Consider the following 20,663-nt stretch of genomic DNA (forward strand, 5'->3'; position numbering starts at 1 on the left):
TTTATTCCCCTGCCTCCCCTTCGCGGGGCCACTGTGGGGCGAGGCCCCAGCTCCTGCCAGATGGGCCTCTCCACCCAGTCCTCGGTCTCAGGGTTCGGGTCCCCAACCTGCCCCTCTCCCTTCAGGCCGAGGGGAGGTGACAGCACTCAGCTATTTCAGCCCCAGGGAACTGAACCAGCCCAGTGGCTCCCCCACCCCCCCACCCCCCTTTGTAAAGCGCTCCTTCACTGAACTCCCCTGAAGTCACCTCATCCGTGTGGGCCACCTGCTTCCTGCCAGCCTCCGGCTGACACCTCCGCGTGCTCGGCCTGGACACTGCCTCGCTCTGTGCGTGTGTTTTTCCGGGCCCGTGGAAAATGAGGCTGGAAATTCAGCCGTGAAGAAGTATCCTCCCAAATCTTTGCACATCCTGTTGGCTGCTCGGTGCGGGCCAGCCAAAGGTCACTTTCCCTCCCAGTTCTAAGGAGCCGTGGTGCTCAGGCCGAATCTGAGGTCAGAGCCGCAGATGTGAGTGGACAGAAGTCCCAGGAGCCACAAGGGCCTCCTTGTCTACCTCACACGGTGCTTCTTAGACTTGACCGTTGCACGTGCCAAGCTGCGGCAGCAGGCCTGGCAGGCAGGGGGTCCTCGGAGCCTTAGCTGGTCCTGCCACTGGTTTGACTTTATTCCCTGACCATTCTCACAGGTATTGCCCCGCACGTGCGTCCTGCCCGGGTCCTGGTCGTTGACACATCTGTGATGTGCAGAAATGCAGCTCACATGTTCTCAGTTCCCACGAGGTGCCAGACACTGCGGACCAGATGGCAGACGGAGGGGCTGACGGCATGAGGAGGCGTTCTCACCCTCCCCACTTCCTGCCTGACCCATTTACTAGCTCATGACCTTGAACCGGCTACTGCAGGCCCCTGTTAACGCCCCAGTCTCCCCATGTGTAAAGTGCGTGTAATAACGGTACCCCCCTCCGAGAGCAGCTGGGAGGGCTACATGAGTGAGCTGTGTAAAGCGCCGAGGCAGGTTGCTCATGGTTATACACACGAGCTCATTGAACACTCATCACAATCCCGGAGGGTGTGTGATTGTCACCCTGTGCAGGTCTGTCTGTCTCTGGTTCGGCACACTTCTGTGGCCATGGCGATTGGGTTGGGGGACAGGGTTCCAGGTGTGTAACAACTACATGGACAATGGCTGCCATGTGCTGGGTCCTTCCTGTGTCCCGGGAACCACGGGAAGCCCCGTCATACGTTATCCTGATTTCACCCCGTAGTGTGCAATGAGGAAGCCACTGCCAGCCTCATGGTACCTGCGGAAACTGGGTTCCGGTGCACGCACAGGCCCAGCGGAGTGAGGGGCTCTGGCAGGAGTGCACTCTGGTCTCCCCTGGCTCAGACTCTCACGCTCCTAACCATCAGGCTTCTCAACGCACAAAACCCGGCCCCTCCAGCAGAAACCGGGGGATTCTGCACTGTGAGCTCCGTCCCAGGATGCATCCACGGGGGAGGGGGGGCGGGGGGGCACCCTCTGCCGCAGCAGCGAGAAGCCCAGCTCAGCAGGGCGCTGACAGGGCAGTGACTAACGTAATCCATTCCATTACTGAATTACAGTAGCTCGTGTTTTAAAAAAAGGAAAGAAAGAGAGAAAGAGAGAGAGAAAGAAAGAGAAAGAAAGAAAGAAAGAAAGAGAAAGAAAGAAGAGAGAGAAAGAAAGAGAGAGAGAAGAAAGAAAAGAAGAAAGAAAAAGGCTGTTGAGATGGTAGGAAGGTGGGAGGCCCAGATCCCGCCAATTGCAGCCCAGCAGCTGGCATCACACAGGAAGCGGGAGGACCCTCTCTGCCCAGGGTGTCGCCATCCCTGCCTGCGGACAATGGAGGATGAGGCACTCGGACAAGGCCCCGTTCAGCCGGGCCCAGCTGCACAGAGCGGGGTCACTGTCTCAGAGGAGACCATCTGGGGGGACGAGTCCAGCACAGTCTGTCCTCTGTGTGGGCTGTCACTGCCGGCCCTGCCCCCGCTCCCTGCCACCCCGGGGAGGCTGCCCATGTCTCCCAGGGCACGCGCTCCCTCCCAGGTTGACAGAAGGACAAAAAGCAACAGGAAGAATCAGATCTGGCTTCATCCTACATAAAGGGCGGCTGGATAAAGGACCAGGGACATGCCTGGTGAGGTAGGGGCCTCCTGAGGGCACCGCCAAGAGGCCAGCAGCGGGCGGCTGCCTCCGTGGGAGGCTGGAGCTGCAGGTGCAGGTCCGGCCTGATGGCTTCAGGGACAGGCAGTCGGGGTCCCACACCTACCTCGGTCCTGGGGCTGCAGTACTGCCTGACCCCACCCCCGGGGCAGTTTGATTGGGCCAGGGGCAGAGGTCAGCTGACCCAACATAGACCAATCAATGGTTGTTTTCCTCTTTTGGGCACTGCAGTATCCCCAGTGCCTAAAACAATGCCTGGCACCAGTGGGTACTCCAGTAGGTAGTTAACTCCTCTTTCTCTGCCCTTTGAATCGGGACTCAGCCACCTGGTCTCGAGGCTGGCACTGTGGTGCCCCTGACCCCCAAGCTGAGGCAGCCCCGTTCTGCAAAATGGACTGAGAAATGTGTCGAGGAAAAAGGAGGAGAAGGAAGAAGCAGGAAGGTGAGGGGTGGAGGCAGAGGGAGTTGGGATGGGTTTCCAGAATACTGCTCTGGGTCTATGAGAATGCTCCGCTCCTTCCTCCTGAAGCTAGCGGGAGTGGGCCTTATCCTTAAAGCAAGCCATTCCAGCCAAAACAGCGCGTCTCCCTGAAGCCCTTCCCCAGAGGGACTGCAAAGAGTCACCGCACTCTTGGAGTATTTTTAGCCGAGTGCCCTTGGGGGATGTGAGGGACAATGCTAGTCCTCGTCTGATCCGCCCACCTGGACGGGAAGGGAGGTGCTGTGACTCCATGCAGCTCCCTCCCACCACTCCTGCAACCTTAACACGTGATCTAACTGCTCTGAACCTCAGTTTCTCCCTTTGCAAAATGGGCATCGTCATAGCGCCTGCCTCTGTGGGTTATTTTGAAAATTCAAAGTGCCTTGCATAGTGCTCAGCACACGGACCTGTAATAATAACACATCCAATAGGTGGACAAGCAGGGTTCTCGTCAAAAAGCAACTCTCTTTTTGTCCCCCATTTCCCTTGAAACCTATTCATTGCGTGCAATCTGTTCCTTGCTCTGGAATGAGACTACGGGCAGACCCCTGAGTTGTCTAGCTACTGCTGGGCAATCAGAGGTCCTTTAACTCAGGGACAGGCAGTCCTGGATTCCATACCTCCCTCAGTCCTGGGGCGCCCGTCCTGTGTGACCCCACCCCTGGGCAGATCGCCATCTACAGCTTCAGCCTCCACTCCTTACTTCCGTCTCCTTCCCTCATCCCACTCGGGCCTGCTGCCCGGAGGACCCTGTGGGTTAGCTGTACCTGTCCCTCCACGAGCTTGCTAACCTATTTTCTGGCCTCTCCAAGGATCACGTGGGGGATGGAGGAGGGAGGTCAGGAGGATGGGCAAGTTCTCCATGGCTTGGTCCTCTCACAGGCTTTGCACTCTCTGACGCTCGAAGTTGGCAAGTTTTTTGGAGATGTCCCTGCTGAGCCACCTATGGTTACACTCCTGATCCCGCTGTCCCTGACCTGCCATCGTAGGCCGTGTCCCTCCACTGCGGCCACTGGCCACTGGAGCTGCCTTGAGCTTGAGTCAGACCCAGAGCTGCCGTGCCCCGGCTGCAGGGCGCACAGACCAAGCTCGCTGAGACCCCAACACGCTGAGGCAGAGGGGCAGGCACAAAGCTTTTTCTGAAAAAGGTGTCAACATATTCCCTAAGTTTCAACACCCAGCCCTTTCCTACCCTCCAAAGTGGTGAAGGGCTTTGAGAAGTATGCCATCATTTTTGGATTTTTCTTTTGTAAATTGCGCACTTTGCCGGCCTTGGCCCTCCTGTGGGATGCAGCCGCTGGGGCCTCCATGGACCTTCAACTTCCTGTTCCGTTAGTGATAGGTCGACATTGCATCTAACCTCTCCACTCACAAAATGTGATCGCGTGCATTGTCCCACCTGCTCCTCACAGCCACGCTGCCGAGGTGGTGATTCTGTTCTCCCCATTCTGCTGACGAGGAAACTGAGGCACGGAGAGGTTAAAAAAGCTGCCCCGAGGTCACACAGCTGGACACTGAGAGCCAGATTTGCACCCGACCCCTTTCCACCGCAGCACACAGCTTCCGAGGAGAGAGGACCGACCGTGAGGGCCCTGTGCCCTTGCTCGGGGCTGCCTGGCACCTGGGCAGTGGGCCTTCCAGGCCCCAGGGCGCTCCTGGCTCAAGGCCGCCCTAGAGGCGTGCCCGGAGGGCCGCGGCCTCCTCGGGGCAGGCGGGAGACTCCCCTGAAGCGGACGGAGGCAGCCCGCCCTGGGCCTGGCAGCTGGGCCCGGAGCACCAGCCAAAGAAAAGCCTCGCTTCCTTTGCCCATAAAGCGCCCATTCTCAGCCACACACGCTGGCACAGACACCCACAGCCCAGAGCCTCGAAGGGCTGGACAATGAGGCAGACACAGGCGAGGGCAAAAGAGTTGTTTTTCCTTCCAAACCAAAACCCAGATCGTTCTCAACGCATGTGCCACGTGCATCTGAGCTGAAATGTTACAGGAAAGGCAGAGATTTCTCGTGCCAGCGTTTCGGGGGCAGATGGCTGGAGGAGGCACCTGTGAGGACGGCTTTACAGCCTGTGGCCACTTCCTCCTGGTGATCAGCACCTGGGCCAGAAATACACCACTCTCATCCCCCCCCCCCCACTCCATTCCTCATCTTCCACCCAGCTCCCCTCTCCTCCCCCCACCCTTCCATTGCGCTCCCTTCTAGGGGCGGCCCGGGCCGGCTAGAGGTGAGTGACACTCAGACCCGCCTGCCAGGGCTCACAGTCAGGTCGGGCAGACGGGAGAGGAAAAGCAGCAATGAGAATTCAGGGTAACGGTAGAGGTGGAGACACACAGAGGGAGCTGGGGGACCACACGGTGGGAGGGGTGGGCAGGATCAGAGGGGATCAAGGTCATTTACTCCCGGTACTGACGGATGGGGCAGAATGGCTGCCTCACCCACCAGAGCAGGCTCCAGACTTTACTGGGAGACCTGAGCTCCTGGTGGGCCGAGAGGGAGCTTCCCGGAGGAGGTGAGGCCTGCGCGGGTGGCGAGGGCGTGCTCATCAGGCAGACAACGTTGGGGGGACGGGAACGACTCCAGGCTGAGGGAGCCGTCAGGCAAAGGGGCTGGAGAGAGTCCCTTAGGGGAACTCTGGGGACCTCTTTGTCTCTGATCCCTTAGAGGCCCACTGTGGTCTGTGGTCCGGAGACGTTGGGTGAATGGATGACGTGGAGGCGGTGTGATGGGGCGTCATGGAGGATGAGATGGAGGACAGCAGCGTGGCAGGAAGCTAGCTCCTACCATGGATGGGCCCTGGCACAGCCCTGCGGTCCCAGCCTCCCGCAGGAGGTGGGTGCATTGGCGAGGCTAGAGGAGTGAACATACATGTAAACAGTCCTGGCACCGAGTCAGTGTGACAGAGGCTTTCCTCATCCCCAAGGCACAGCTGTGCTCGGGGGAAGGCAGACACGCTCTGAGCGAGAAGGTAGCAGCTGGGACAGCAGGCCCGTCTGGTACCACCACCACCCCCCGCCCCCGCCCCCCCCCCCCCCCCCCCCCGTGCGCCGAGCCCATGCCCTCAAGGGGGCGGGACCGTGGAACTTCCGTGAATTCCGCTGCACACCCTTGGAAAACACGGGGATTTTAAGCACGTGGGCCGTCCTTCTTATCCTAATTCTCAGTGGCCCGCGCCCCGGAGAAGCTGTGGGGCGGACGCTGGACCTGCCGTTCCCCTCACTCGTCTCTGTCCCCACAGGCCTCTCGTGGCCGAAGTGTCTCGGCGCGTTCCGTGTGGTTTCCGTGCGGTTTCCGTGCAACCTTAACCAGGCCTGTGCTTTGTCCGCGGCTCCGTCAAAGCAGCCGTGATCCGGTCCGGCAGTGGCAGCTCACACCCCTGCTGGGCCACCCACACCTGCCGGGCAAGCGAGGGCGTTTTCCAGGGCGGCCTTGACAAGACACACTGCGGCACACGCTGGAGAGGGTGAGTCCCAGCAAACCCGTGGAGGCCATCCTTGGGCCCCTTCGTCCGTGAAGGGTGAAGAACCTTCTGGTTCTGCGGCCCGGCAGGCTCTCCCGGCCAGTGGGAGCGCTTTGGGCCTCCTCTGCCTGTGACTCTATCGGCCCCGCTCTGGTCTGGTGGACGGCTCCCCGCTGCTCTGGCCTTGCTGGGATTTACGTTTGGGCCCCAGAATGAAGGCTGCACACCCCGCGGGAAGGCCCTCTCCGAGACTAGAGAAGCTTCTGGGCTGAGACTGTGCCTCCGGTCAATCTCACCGCCAAACCTCCATCGCGGGTAACAGCTATGGCTCGGATCCGTGTTTCCAGAGTGACCCAGCCTGACAGGCCCTACATAACATCCAAAGTCCACGCCACGCGGCGAGAAGGAAAGAAAAATAAAGCCAGGCGACTCCATCATCTGTCTCTCAGGAACACATCTTAGGAATATTTTTCTTGCAAAGACTCCCGCGCCGAGGACAGGAGAAAAATGCGCGTGCATTCATTACATCTCCAACTCGGGAACGCGTTCCGGGGCTAATTATTTTTTAACTAACTAATCAGCATGCCTCCGTCATAAATTGGGATTTATCAGCAAAGCGCATGAAAGGAGAGGACATGTTATGATTTCACTTTGGTTAATGTGCAAACACGCGCTGTGTGTGTAATGACCTGCGTTCGCTGAGCAGAGGGGGCTGGGAAGAGGAGCAGCTTCCCGCAACCAGGGCGGCGGCTGGGCCAGCGGCCCCGCCAGGCGCTCTGCTCCCAGACCCATCCGTGCACGTGGCCCCGTGGTCCCGTGGTCCCGTGGTCGGAGGTGAGGAGGCAGGAGCCATTTCCTCACTGGGGAGAACTGGACGCCTCGTGTTTGTTCTGCTGATAGAACCAGTTCCACCCGCTTTGTTAGTGGGAAGGAAAAGCCTGAGGCATGGGGTGGAGGGGGTGGAAGGAGCGTTCACCACAGGGCACGCGCACACACACACACACACACACACACACACACACACACAGGGAACCTGCCCAGAGTAGGGCCCAGATCCACTCATGAGACCCCCTGTAACCTAGTGATTCTTGTCTTCTCTCGTCCTATTGGACCGGCCATCTCCTGCGAAGCTTGTCTGCCTGGAAGTAAACGCTCTGTGCTGAAGGCCCTGATAAAGGGATTTACTTATCAAGCCGCCTGCGTGCCCTGCGCCCCTGCCAGGAGCCCCTCCTGGCTCTCTCGTGCTCTGGTTTGGAGCCAGGGCCCCAGGGCGCCAGGTTCACCTGGCTGAGCCGAGCCTGGTTACCTCCCCGCCCCCTCCAAGCATCAGGTCCGGCTTTGAAGCAGAATCATCTGGCCACTCCGGCCTCACCTAGAATGAGGGGCGGGCGGGGCGGGAGCCGGGGTGCCGCGGCCGCCGCGTGACCACGGAGCAGAGTCCAGCCGCATTCCTTCTGTCCGGCCCTGGTGCCAGGCTGCCGGGTCCCGCCTGGGCACAGCCTGATGGGGCACATTCTCGAGCCGGCTCTGCTTTTGTGTTTTAAAGGAGGACATTTCCTCTCCTGTTTTATTTTTTTTACATTTTATCGAGGAGCTATTTTTAAATTATGAAAGAATATACATGCTCATTGTTGAAAATTTAGAAAAAGCAGAAAACTACCCATTGGGGAAAAAAATATACATAACCTCACCAGCACCCACACTCCCACTTGGGGTACTTCCTGCTGACCCTGTGTTCCCTGGGCCTCACAGGTCCTCCAGCCGGTGCGGGGGGGTGGGGGTGAGGGGGCAGGGGGAGGGGCAGCCTCAAGCAGCGGGAACACGGGGCTGTGTTTTACATGTTTGCATGCAGCAAGCAGTCATGTGAACGGGGAGAGAATACCTAAGTGATGATTTCTGTAGCTGCACTTAGAGATCGTGTCGAAGGTCTGCATTTGAGACCCTGGGGGAACATGAGGCTCTCCTGGGTCCCCCACCCCACCCATGGGACTTACACAAATGTATCTGTGCTTCTGTCACAATCGAGACCATACTACCTTCACCTTTTCATATCGATTGTTTTGTTAACATCTTTACGAGTCCGTAGAAATGAGTCAGCCACACGGTGTAGATGGCCACCCAGCATGTCGTTATGTCAGCCGGCCGTTCTCGTAAGCTGTCCTTCCTCCGTTAGCGAACCGTCCAGGTGATTCCTTCCTCTTTCACGGCGGCAGATGACACCGCGCCGAGCATCCTCAGAGGGAACTCTTTGCGCCTCTCCTGGGTTATTTCTGTCAGATGGACTCCGAAGAGGAAAATTACTGGGTCACAGGGTAGGGCCATTGGAGTGTCTTGTTTCTCGTTGCTCAATGTGTTTCTAAATAGGGGGCGCTGATTGACCCCGGGCGCCGGAACATTTCCATGGCTCCGATGGCCCGGTCACTGCAAAGGCGACTCACAGAGCACGCTCTCCTTGCGAAAGGTTCTAGAAGTGAAGGCCTAACTTGGTTTTCCGTTCAGCAAATGCATTTACCCAGTTCTCTGTGTGCTTATATGAAACGTGTCCCTATGAACTAGTAAAAACTTGCCTATCTCTGTAACTAGAGAAAACATGCTATGTTGTGTGTTCAGTTTTTTTACATGAATGGTATCCTATTGCATGTGAATTACAGGACGTGTTTTTTTCCTTCGGCTGTCTGTCTTGGAGCCTTGACTGTGTATATATGACTCTACCTCACCCTTTCTAGCCTTCCATACGTTTCCATGGGGTAGATATCGCCTAGTTCTGACAGCCACTCATCTATGCATAAATATGTGGGCGCATCCCAATGTCCCCCTTTTTGCAAATAGTGCTACAGGGCACATCCTTTTACATGAGCAAGTGATTTGAGCAAGTTTTGTGTTGTTTTTTTCCCCTACAATAGAAATCAAGAACTTGGATTTCCAGGTTATGGGATGGATATGCACATATTTAACTTCAATGGGTACTGCCAAATTGTAGAGGGCATCTTAATTTCCTTTCGTTAGGGATAAGCTAGCCTGCCTGGGACTTAGGCTTCTCAGGATGTGGTTCTGAAGTGTTCTCGGAGGTAGGATGGCCCCCAGCCGTCTGTTCACGTGTTCCTTCGTCAGCCCTCCCACCTCTGTGTGTGAGGACCCCGCCTGGCCTGACACAGAGGACACAGCCCGGGAATGCGGGTTAGGTTCTCTCCTCTTGACCAGCCGCACCCTCAAGGGGCCTCAACCCGACACCTGAGTCCTTTCCGCACCTGCCCACCCCGGCTCAGCTTTCTAGACGGCGCTCAAATGTCACCTCTTCTTGGAAGCCCTCCCTGGAGCCCGGGCCGCGGAAGGGAGCCTCTCTCCGTGTCCCCACGGCACCTTAGGGACTGGCTCGTCAGGCTCCTTGCGTTTGGGATTCAGTCCTCGCTCCCTGCTGCACTGGATCGTCTCGGGATCTCAGGGGTGCGGGGCTTTGGGGCGTCGCCTGGTCAGTGTCTGTGGACTGAGTGAACCACAGCGGGCGGGCGTGGCCATCTGTCACTTGGTACGGGAAAGGGCCGAGTGCACGCAGCATTCCTTACCCAGGGCTTGGCAGAGAAAGGTCCTAAGAGATTAGATGGCTGGTCATTGACCCTTGACAGTGATCATGATGTTGATGAAAATGATGAACAACTGGTGAGTAGGGTAAATCAGAAACTCTCTCGCACAGAAATTCAGAACCACATCATTCTCCTCACTCCAGTGTTTCTCCACAAGATCTAGAAGTTTCTCAGGCAATTTGTCTTTTAAAATGTATCATGGGGAATGACGAACAGCAGGAAGGAAGCTGCCCAAAGAGTTGGGCTACGTCAGCGTAGCATCATGAATCTCTGGGTGACACGTCGGCTGTGAGCGGAAATGTATGAGAAAAAGGCTAGAGATAAATACGTCAAAACGTTCCTAACGGCTGCACCAGTTCTCTTCTCTATCCCTTTTTTGAACCTTTTAGATTCTTTTAGCAGGAATATAAATTCATTTTAAATAAAAAAATAGAAACAACCCCAAATAGGCTAGCCCTCAATGAACTTTCTAAGGGAAACATTCTAAATCACCTGGGATGTGTGTGCACATATGATAGCAGAAATCACCCCCAGAGGACTCACCAGGAATGGCAGCGGGATACGGTGGTGGGGGTACATTTCCCACCCCCAGGAAGCCCACGGCGGGAGCCACAGGCCCAGGTGCTGACAGGGGCCAGGCAGCAGGGAGGAGGGGTGAACCCCACCAGCAGGCCCCTCCTGTCCTCTGCTAGCATTTGCAGGCCCTGGAAAAGCCCATGAGCAGAAGTCCCCCTGCCATGAGTCTATGTACGTACACGTTACAAACCGAGTCAACAATGCAAGTACCTGCAGGTCTCTTAGCTTGGCAAATACACCTTTACAATGACCAGGAAGGCCACGTTCAACGTTAGAGTTCTCAGACTCCTCAGTTTCCTTACCTGAAAACGATGACCTGGGGAGAACTGGTCCCCTGTCCAATGTCCCCCAGCCCCCAACAAACATCTGCTCTTCGTCCCTTCCCACGCCTGCCTCCACCTCACACATCAATGGGCTCTGTGCAGGTGGGTGGGCACCGTGGCCCGCACATCCAAGCTTCAATCCCTTCTCTCCTTCCCCAAGACACCCCTGGCTCCATGGACTCCTGGCGACCTGGGGAAAGGCACGTTTGGAGAGGGGCCGGAGTAGGGCCTCTGAACCATGTGGCCCAAAGCAGGGACCGCCCCCCACTCCACCAACCTGGGTCCTAGGACAGCAGCAGCATCGGGGCAGATGGGAATACGGTGACCAAGAGAGCCAGCGCCCGGTCTACAGGAGCAGCGGCCACTCACTCCAGCCCTGGTTGCCACCTGAGAATCTGCGTGGACGTGGCTTCCACTCCCTAAAGAGAAGACACGGATCTGGGTTTTCTATGAAAGTGGCTGATCTGCGCATGTCAGCAAAGAATACTTTTTGAAAAACAAGTGAATTACTCTGTAGGCCAGACCTCAAATATCTGTGACCCCCTGCGTGTGATTTCCATGGGCGGAAAGAACATTTAAATTCCATTGACACATGGCTTGACCACTATTTGGTCTTTAAAACAACATTCGCCAATTCATTATGTCACGTAAGCCCACAAGTAACCGGCGACATGTCTCCATCGCTGTGCATGTGTTTGGATTTCATGCATTTTCTGTTCCCAGTGGAAGTCCAACTTATGTGGTCCCTTCCTACACGGATGTCTGTCTCCATAAGCCACCGGGAAAGGCCTGAAGTCGGATTTGCACACCTTCCCTCCTGATGCTGACTTCCATCATGTCCCACTCTGGCCTGCCGTAAACCCAGGCGCATGCCTCTCACCGCCCTTCCCCTGTACCGCTGCCATGAGCTCTGAGCCTGTCACTCGAGACCTGTCTCCACGTCACCAGGGCCTACCACAGAGCCTGTCACCTGGTAGACGCCTAGTCCATCTGGTTTGTTCTGGACTGAATCTGTGGGTGGATGGTTCCTGTGATCACCTGAATTTTCCCAGTTGCAAGTGAAAAATAATCATAGTGGACATTTCTGGGACATTTGCTAAGAGATGTAGGTGTATTACCTCATATAATCCTTTCAACTAACTGCTCAACAATTTTATCCCCATTTTCCAGACGCCGAAACTGAGGCTCAGACAGACAAAAAGACATGCTCGTGAGTCATTCAGCTGGCAAGTGGCAGAGGTGGGACTCAGACCAGTCTTGCCCGATTCAGAAGGTGTGTGTTCTGAACCAGGAAGCCGGTGCTCCTCAGGAGCGCCACTGACAGGCCTCTCGACGCCTCGGGGTGGGCCGCAGAGGAACTTCTATTTTAATTACTAGCATTTGTTTGCCTCGATATGTACTTACTTCAGTGTGTGTCGGGAAAAAATAAATGCCCATCTGTTCTACGGCACGGCATATTGATTTTCCTATTTACATTAGTGATACAAAATTTTCCCGTTAAACTTATTTAGTGAAGTTCTAAAAAGTTGAGCCCATTTACAAATACTGTTGGGTGGCTCATAAATAAGACAGGTAATAATACTGCAACGCAGCAAAAATGACGTGTCTGGGTGTAGACAGAGGCTGGAGTTGGAAGAAACCCTGCCCCAGTAACCACCATCCGTGGAGCACAAAGAAGCACTCACACCCACAAGGAAACTCATTTTTAAACTCGCACCAGGCGTTTACAAGTTCGTAGAAAGTTGCTTAAAAAATGCATCCCAGACCTTGCCTAACGAGGACGGCATCCAGCCTCTTAACTTCTAAATCTGTGGCCTGTTTATTTCTCTTTCCTTCTCCTATTTTTGGATCTTCAATGGCCGAGTGGGTTTTTTAAAAAGGGCTCTAAATAAAAAAGGAGCCAGGGGCCCGGAGCGCTCCTCCACCTCATCTCCACTCGGAGCAAACGGTGAGTTACAGCGCCCTGCGCCCAGCGGCTCCTCACCGCACGCTGCCGGGCTCCTGAGAGCAGCGCAGAGGGCACCCACAGTGCTGCCGCCGCCGCAGAGGGCACCCACAGTGCTGCCGCCTCCGCAGAGGGCACCCACAGTGCTGCCGCTGCCCTGGCTAAACTACCTGCGCGCTCACCACCCTGCACAGGGGCCGTGGAACCTGGAGGTGCTGCTGTGGGGCCAGGCCCTTCCAGAAACCCATTACCGAGAGTGAGCACAGCTACATCAGAAACTGGCACAGCCAGTCGGTTGTGATGGTGCCCATTAATATTAGATAATTACTGCCTCTGCAGTTGTTTGGGGTGGTGATAACTGTGTGTGTGTGTGTTTATGTGTGTATGTCTGTGTGTTTGTGTGTGTTTATGTGTATGTCTCTGTGTGTATGTGTATGTGTATGTGTCTGTATGTTTGTGTATGTGTATGTGTCTGTATGTTTGCCATTGTGTGTGTGTGTGTGTGTGTGTGTGTGTGCAGGCATTATTGAATCGCTTCAAGGCAATCCACTTCATTAAGGAGCTGCTTACACCGGGGGGATATCGTTAAAGACGAGCTTAATGCTCTCGTGGAACTGGCCCTGAGATGACTCAGCCCAATGAAGCCATTACCCTGTTTAATGCATCTTACACAAGATTGAAATGGTTTACTGAGTGTATAAAACCACTCTCCAGGATTTACAATGACTGATTTGCCAGAAGATCAACAGCGTGGTCCCAGTTTTATGCCACTCGTGCCTTGATGTACACTATTAGGAGATTACTGAATTTCCCCCAAAACACCAACAATAAAATCTAGAGAACTCTACGATTTTCCAAAGCATGCTTGTTAGCTACGTTCAACCTAACATTTATTACTTTTGGACTCACTTGTGACTTGTATATAAGGAAGAAAAAATTGATTAATTCAACACTCACTCACTAAAGGCCTGCCATGGGCTGGGCATAATGCCAGGTCCAGGGGATACAAAAGACAAAGAAAAGAGTACCTGACCTGGAGGAGTAACTCTCATGGGAGCCAAAGAATCAATAAGACAATAGTCAGTTATGTGGCCAAGTGTCTGTGCCAACCTAGAAGACACGCACCTCTGCTTGGGGCTCAGGGCAGGCCAGCGAGGGCGCTTGAGTAGGAGGAGCCCCTCTGGCACACGCATCCGTGTTCTTGGCAGTCAGGTCCCCAGGGAAAGGCCTAGGGGAACTGTGAGCATGGAAGACTCTTGTTACCCCTCCAAAGACTCCCCCTTCTCCTTTCTAGCAGAGTCCTGACTTTGTTTTATGTTTCATCTTGGAGTCCTTTGGTCTCAGAGAAGGTAGGCCCAGGTCTGGTCTACACCAAGGATTGTGACCCAGTTCTGACCGAAACAATGTAACAGGAAGTGTGTTGGCGGGCCCTTGGGAAAGCCCGTTCCTCCCTGGTCACATGAAGCACAGACCAGCAACTCTCAGCTCCTTGAAGCCCTGGGCTTCTTACTTCGAAATGCCCTGCGTGATGACTGGAGTTGTAGGGGACATCTTAGGACCCTGCAGGGAGGGCCGAGATTCCAACCGGACCCTGGGATCATGGACCCGCCGGCATCGGCAACTGCTGGGCTTCTTGATGTCTGAGAAAAATAACCTCTTGTTCAAGTCGCTCTTCCTCACCCAGATGCTATTCATGATTGATTCAAAGTTCCGGAAGTGTCTCGGGATACGGGATGCTTGGAACAATGCTCTCGGAGAGTCGCAAGAGGTGATGCTGAACTGCCCTGCAGGCCAGGTGGCCAGGTGCACGGGATGCCATGGTGAGGAGGCTGGCAGTGCTTTTCAGATGATGGGTCCTCTCCTGGGGGGTTGTGGAGAGGATGGCGGGTGGCACACAGGCAGAACCGACATAGCCTTGAATCAGACCATGAGAAATGCAGTTCCTTTTCCATCCTCTTTCAGTCCTTCTAATGGCATAAAGAAGACCTTCCCAGATTGGTAGTAAGTCTTTATCAACTCTCACCCTTTTAATCTTCCTTGTTAACAAAGGGAAGGAAGGCCTCAGACTTATGGCCTTTGGTAAGCATATGAGACCTAGGGGAAATTCAATACATGATTTTGTTTTCATTGTTTTAAATGTGATCATTACCTTTTGGTTATAGTTTTCACTTTGGGTGGTGAATCACGTTGCCTTGAATGTATATTTAATTTTTTTTCTCTAAAGGTGAGCCAGCTTATAGAAAAATATGAAATATGCGATAGCGTAGGAGCGACACCAATATGGCCAAAAAAAAAAAGTGATGCTGGAAGCGAAAATTGCTGACGTTTGGAAAGAACATCAGCAATACATCAGGAAGCCACTGCAAGTGTTTAGGCAATGGCTTCATGTAATTAGGCTCTCCATTTAGAAAGATTCATTGAGCAAGGCCAGGTATTAAGCCTGAAGATGGCTTTCATTTAAAAAAAAAAAATCCAGGTGAGGAATGATCAGGCTTAAACCAAAGCAGAGATGGAGAGAAAGAGGAGATGCGGAGGAAATAATATGAAGAAGACCTGGGGTCCAATTAGAGGATAAGGAAGGAGAGGGAGGCGTTTAGAATGACTCCCATAGGCAACTGAGAGAAGGCATCATGGCACCATTGGGTGAGCTAGAGAAAATGGGAGGGGAGCTGAGGCTGGGAAGGTGGGGATGGGTTCAGTTGGCCTCACGGGATTGATGGTCCCTTGTTAAACCCAGATGGGGAAGGCCTGTGGACCACTGGCTCTCAACGTGTGTTCATCAAATCAGCAGCATCAGCATCCGAAAGCCCGTTAGAGATGCAAGTTCTCGGATCCCATACCTATGCAATCAGAAATTCTGGTTTGTTTTAACTGGTCCTCCAGATGATTCTGATGCACTAAGGTTTGAGGACCACGGGGAGAGGAAAGAGTCTGGGTCAAGATATCTGGAGAAAAGAACTGACTTTAGATAAGGCCCTTCCCTGGACCTGGTTCCTCAACTGCAAAATGAGGTCATTGACTTGCCTATAAGACCCCAGGTAAGTCATGAAACACCTCTGCATCTAAGTACCCCACCCTATGACATGCACCTCCCTTTTCTTCTTTGGCTTATAGAATATCAATTTTGAACTAAGTGCATGAGCGTGAAATAAAGACCATACTTCCCAACCTCTTTGCCATTGGCTATGACCACATGGCCACGTTCTGGCCAATGGGAGAGAATGCAGTGGTGCATGTGTCTTCTGGGAAGTTTTCTCAGAGAGAAGGGCTATGTCCTTCGTTACCGTTGCCTCCTGCTTTCCGTCTGGACGACAGGCGTGCTGGCTGGAGCTTGCCCAGCCATCTCAGATCAGAAGGCAGCAGTTACCTGTTGAGGCCAGAAAACACTGCGCTGGAATGAACCTGGTTTCTGATGACTTCCTGAAACCACCTGCCAGCCCTTCGTTCACTCCCGATCTTCATTTATGCGAGAAAGGAGCTTTTTCATTTTTAGCCATTCTTATTTTGGTTGTTCTGTGCTTTCACGTTATGAGAAAATCTCTTGTATCTGTAACTTCATTAGAAAATACTATGAGAAAACGGAGTCAGAATTCTTGGGGGCAGGGCCTGGGAGTGTGCATGTGATGGGCTCCCCTGGGGACTAATGCACACTAAAGTTTGAGGTGGGATGCTGACGAATCTAGTCTTTAGTAATACACATACTGCAGGAATAGGGAGTGAGCCATTTGGACATGAAAAGAAAGGATCAGTTTCAGTGTTTTTCTAATAGAGGTGACTTTCTTTGAACCTTTATTGCTAAAGGGTTCTGAAGTGAAACTCTTTTGGTAGTAAAATCCTGGCCGAAAGGAGATCATCAGACTGGACAAACTGGACCAGGGATGAGTCAATGGCCATGTTGGGGCCACGGTTTTGGTCTGTGACGCCGGCTCTCTGGCCCCCGCATCTCCCCTGCAAGCTCCGGAAAGCTGTTCATGTCCAGCATCGCAGGTGCCAAGCCTCCTGCCTTGCCACAGGATGCGAGCTGGCAGCTGTTTGGCAGCGCGGCCACGGTTTTGAGGCGGGGAAGGCAACTGTGCCCCATCACCACGGCACGGGTAACGTGGGGCAGCAGCCCGCCCACGACGGTGGCTGGAGCCACAGAAGATCCAAGTCATGCCACGTGATTCGGTCCTGGAGGTCGCCCCGTTCCAGCTCACCGGGCAGATCTCTGCCGGGATGCAGCATTTCCTCAGTCCCAGGGCGTCGGGGGAACTGGCTTCCCACTCACTCCCCATCGAGATGGCTTTTCCACTGTGGCCTCCATGCCAACGCTCACCCCTCCCGTGGGAAGGCGGAGGGAAACGCCGCTCACAAAGGGTAGAGAGCACCAAGAGGAAATGTCTCCAGCAACGAACTGTTAGAAAGAGTGGTGCTTTCCGAGTAACACGCACACGTTCCCGGATGAAACAGGCGAAGAGCAGAGGCGGGGTTGAATCAAGCCTGCGTGGGGACCTGGTTTTGTTTCTGTCCTTCCCCGACCTTCACAGAAAGTGCCTTTGAACAGTCTTACCATGTTGTTTTAGCTTCACTAAATCTGTATCCCCACCACGTTAGCATGCTCAGTGCCGCTGCGGGCCCTGCTGCCGGATTAGTCTCTCAGGGACCCGACACACACCTGCCCGGACCTGCCTTCTCACCACGCTCACCACAACTCCAAGGACACCGTGTCCTCAGCTCCCTGCGGACAGCTCCTGGCCACCAGCTCTGAACGCACCCATTGCTTTCCATGTTCCTGCACGCGGCGAGCATGTGCCCTGGGCTTTATGGTGGCGTCTGGTGGCTCTTTCGGTCGGGGTGTCCGAATTGCACAGTGCGCCTCCGTGCCTTCTGGAAAGGGCTGGTGCTTGTCCACCTCCGGGGTGCCATTCCCCCCTGGAGTCTTCGGTGCCCGATGGAGTTGCACAGAGAGCAACCTGGGCGGCCCTGGGTGGTGGCCCTGATTGCTCCAGTCATCAGGCCGGCCCCTGCGGAGCCTGGGCGTGTGCTGACGGGGAAAGGCTGACAGCGTGTGCTTTAAGGGCAGCGTGGAGGACATCAGAGCTGGAGTGGGGCAGAGTTCACTCTGTGGGATGACGGGGTGAGATTTATATCGCCTGCCAAGCTTTCAGGGAGGCTGCTGAAGGAGGTATTGGGGCCTTGCTTCCTGGGAGGCTCTGGGTTGGGGTGTGGTTGACCTCAAACCCCAGAGGGGGCTGGGCAGTAGGCAGCAGGGGACATGCACTCACCAAGCTGTGAGCTCTCTGAAGGTGTGTCAGCCCTCACTGGACAAGGAGGGAGGTTTTGTTCTTTCCTTTTTGAAAATCTATTTGCGCCTTAATGTTTGGGCAGAGCTTGCTTTCCCTGCAACCCCCAGCTTCCCAGCGAGCGGGCTTCCTGGGAGGGCCCTGTTCTGCCAGCAGAGTGCTCAAGCCAGCACTCATCTGCAACGCTTCGTCCCTTTGGAGATCCAAAATGGAGGTGAATTGTTGTCATGGTTACCTGGGACAGTTTCGGAGGCCAGAATGTTTTCAAGGAGGGCAGCCCTGAGCTGGGTATCCTGGGTTTCTGAGTAGGCAACTGAGCCCAGAGAATTGCTTCCCTCTTCTTTCTCCCATTCTCCCAGTCCCTCGCCAGGAGCCTGGCTGATCACTCAGCCCAGCCCAACACTCCAGCCCACGCTGGCCACAGCCTTCCGAGATCAGGCTGACCTGGCAGCACCCTGGCGGGCTCGGGCTGCCTCCTCCCTCTACCAACCAGCACAGGTTCCCAGACTCGCTCATGCATGCAGCTGCTTCTAGGCGAACGACATCTGTGAAGCAGCTCTCTGCATTTAATATATTAATAAGGAACTGACATTTTTGAAAACCTATGAGCCCAGCACTTCACACGTATCTCATGTAATTTACCAACCTAGTGCTGGAGGAAATATCATTCACATTTTATCTACGAGGAACCAGAGGCTGGCAGAGGGGATGCCTGGGGCTGTACAGCAGGAAGTCGCAGAGCTGGGATTCAAATTCAGGTTGGTAGGTTCCAAAGATAGTCAGTCCTCTCTGCTCCAAGTAACGGCTGCCACGTTAGCCACTGAGAATTGGTAGCTCCAAAAAGGACTCTGCACTGTCTGCTGGGCATGCAACATCCACTAGGTCATTTAATAAACATGTCCTGAGTCTGCTCCATGCCAGACCTTCTGCTGGCTACCGGAGACACAGAGGGAGATCAGGCACAAGGCTTGCCCTCGAGAAACTAACCCACTGACAAGCAGCAGCAATTTAAAAGGGGGGACTCTGTAAGATGCTAGGAAGAGGGCAGTCAGGGAACCAATCTGGGGGAAATGACAGCTGACAGCTAAGTCTCAGAGTCTGCTCAGATGTGGGGAATAAACAGCAGAGCAGGCCCAGTCCCTATGCCCCAGGTCCTTGCAGGAGAGCTTCAGAGGTAAGATTCATGCTTGTGACGCGATAAGAAAGAACAAAACCCCTAAGGCTCTGAACAGGTGTTCTACTTGGGAGTGTTGGAAGATTGAAAAACCAAGGCAGCAGAAGCTGGGGCCATTGAGGGAAGGCTACAGAAATGAAGTAGAAGCCACTTTTGTTCATAAAAAAGCCTTCTTAAAGGTCTTTGATCTCTCTTTCCCCCCTACTCTTGCCATAGTCACTTCTGGCTCTACTCTGATTTCTTTTTTTTCTTCTTCTCATTTTAAATTTCCTACTAAAGGAAAACACTCACCTATTCAACACCTTTAGAGCCCGTGCCGAGAGCAAGGCATTCACCTACACCCTGATGGTGGTCACAGTGGTGGGAACGTGTAACGATGACCAAGACATCGTTACACAACCTAACTGAGAAAGTGTGGGATAGGAGTTCCAAACCAAATAGCCGAGGAATGAACTAATTCAGACTAGGAAAGGGGCTGTCCTTCAGGAATGACTTCATCCTTGCAGGTTTGTTCATTCAGTTCTTCAGCATTCATTCTCTGATGCCTCCCACCCACAAGGTCCTCTCCTCAAAGAGCCCCCAGTTGAGCACAGGTGCCATGACATAAGCAACCATTACAATGTACAGTATGGTGATACTCAAGCACCAGGGGCACACAGAGATAGTTCACAAGACAGAGTGGGGTAGCTTTTGAACTGAGTCCTAAAGCTAAAGAGGGGGTTACCAGGTGGAGAAGAGAGGAAGGGAAGGGGGAAAGCACTGGGAGTATGTTTGAAACAGCTCGGTGTGGGGCATTTGGGAGGTGAGGGGGAGTGAGTTTTAAGATTTACAAAGGCCTTGCCCAGCACGTCTCAGTGGTTGAGCTTGGACCTATGAACCAGGTCACGCTTGGATTCCTCCACAGTGCACATGCCTGGATTGCAGGCTGGATCCCCAATGTGGGGTGTGCAGGAGGCAGCTGATCAATGATTCTCCCTCATCATTCATGTTTCTCTCTCTCCCTCTCCCTTCCTCTCTGAAATTTCTCCCCCCCTCCTCTCTCTCTCTCTCTCTCTCTCTCTCTCGCTCTCGCTCTCGCTCTCTCTCTCTCTGTAAATTTACAAAGGCCTTGAACACCAAACTTAGGCGAGGTAATGGGCAACCATAGCAGAGATCTGAGCGGGTGAGGGAGGACCACACGATTTTTGTTTTGAAAATGCCCCTCTGCTGCAGCGGGCACGGTGGGCTAGAAGGGGATGGACACCGGGGCTCAGCCACTGGCGGCTCCAGCAGCTGTATCTTTGTGCCCGAAAGGCTGCACCAGACCTAAGCCAGGCCGGGGTGGGGGTGGGGTGGGGGTGGGATGGGGGTGAAGGGTGAAGGGAGAGTCTGGGACGTACGCAGTTCTAGGCACCATACAGCTGCTGGGAGGACTCCCTCCGGGGCGGAGCTCGGGACAGCACGTGACGCCTGGGGAGCCATCTTTACTGTGGGCAGTCCTTCGGTTCATCCGCGTTTCCAGGGGTCACCACTTCGATACCCAACACCTTGCCCCTTTTCCGTGGCGCTCAAGGAATCTGTTCTCTTCCCCGCGTCCCTCCATGCTCCTCCTGCCGAGTGTGGTGGGGGAAGACAGGCAGCGAAGGAGGCCTTTGCCCGCCCTAAAGATGGCGACCCGCCGCGCTCCC

The 20,663-nt window shown here is 54.4% G+C and overlaps 1 non-coding gene across 1 annotated transcript; it reads left to right on the forward strand.

Moving 5' to 3' along the window:
* Positions 1–9,534: 9,534 nt before the first annotated feature.
* MIR9302 (microRNA mir-9302) lies at positions 9,535–9,616 on the forward strand. Its single transcript, NR_129045.2, has one exon. It is a non-coding gene; the product is annotated as a microRNA mir-9302 (primary transcript).
* Positions 9,617–20,663: the final 11,047 nt, after the last annotated feature.

Source organism: Eptesicus fuscus, chromosome 6 (genome assembly GCF_027574615.1).
Source record: "Eptesicus fuscus isolate TK198812 chromosome 6, DD_ASM_mEF_20220401, whole genome shotgun sequence".
NCBI classification, from domain to species: domain Eukaryota; kingdom Metazoa; phylum Chordata; class Mammalia; order Chiroptera; family Vespertilionidae; genus Eptesicus; species Eptesicus fuscus.